Source organism: Pygoscelis adeliae, unplaced genomic scaffold (assembly GCF_000699105.1).
Source record: "Pygoscelis adeliae isolate BGI_AS28 unplaced genomic scaffold, ASM69910v1 Scaffold77, whole genome shotgun sequence".
Taxonomy (NCBI): domain Eukaryota; kingdom Metazoa; phylum Chordata; class Aves; order Sphenisciformes; family Spheniscidae; genus Pygoscelis; species Pygoscelis adeliae.
In genome coordinates this window covers 7,238,267-7,239,136 of record NW_008825216.1, presented here as the reverse complement: position 1 = coordinate 7,239,136, position 870 = coordinate 7,238,267, and the positions used below count along the sequence as shown (strand labels likewise).

The window sequence follows — 870 nt, the reverse complement described above, 5'->3', positions numbered from 1 at the left end:
TCTGCAAACTTACTGAGGGAGCACTCGATCCCCTCATCCAGATCATTGATAAAGATATTGAACAAGACCGGCCCCAAAACTGAGCCCTGGGAACACCACTCGTGACCTTATTCATGAGCACTGGGTTTGCTTGGGAAGAAAATGTAATGCAGGAATTTTGTCTTTTGTAAATGATGAGATGCTGCATGAAGCATGGGAGGAAAGACAGGCAGTTATGAGATATCTGTGTTCAGACTGGGAAAGTCTATTATATGGCTACCAGAAGACATACTGGGAAGCCCAGTACTGAGACAGTGGCTTTGTTAGCCTGTGTCTTGCAGGGCTTGAATTGCCTGTTTGGCATCAGCTTGGTCCCTGAGGAAGTGGTTAGGTGTCTCTGCACTGGGGTCTCCATGTGCTGCTTCTAGGAAAAACTGTTTGCTAAGGCTCAGTGCAGCACAAACGCTGAAGCCGGCCTGAGTCCAGCACTGCACCCAGAGCACTAGGAAATCCAGCACAGACATCCGGAGAAGCTCTGCATGGAGCCACCTCATGTTTCTCAGGGTTTGTTAGCAATAACGCTACCAAAAAGAGCTATGCTGCTAAGTTTACCCTGTGTTGTGGTTTAACCTCAGTCGGCAACTGAGTACCACACAGCCGCTCGTTCACTCCTCCCCCCCTCCTCCCCCTGGTGGAATGGGGGAGAGAATTGGAAGAGTAGAAGTGAGAAAAACTCAGGGGTTGAGATAAAAACAGTTTAATAATTGAAATAATAATAATAATAAGAATAATAATGTAATAATAATGTAATAATAATAATAATAATAATAATACACAAAGCAAGTGATGCACAGTGCAATTGCTCACCACCCGCCAACCGATGCCCAGCCA

At 45.6% G+C, this 870-nt stretch overlaps 1 protein-coding gene across 1 annotated transcript in view; it reads right to left on the bottom strand.

The window, feature by feature from the left end:
• The window catches only part of DACT2 (dishevelled-binding antagonist of beta-catenin 2), a 55,917-nt gene that overhangs the window by 54,540 nt on the left and 507 nt on the right, over nucleotides 1-870 (bottom strand). The window lies entirely within an intron of this gene.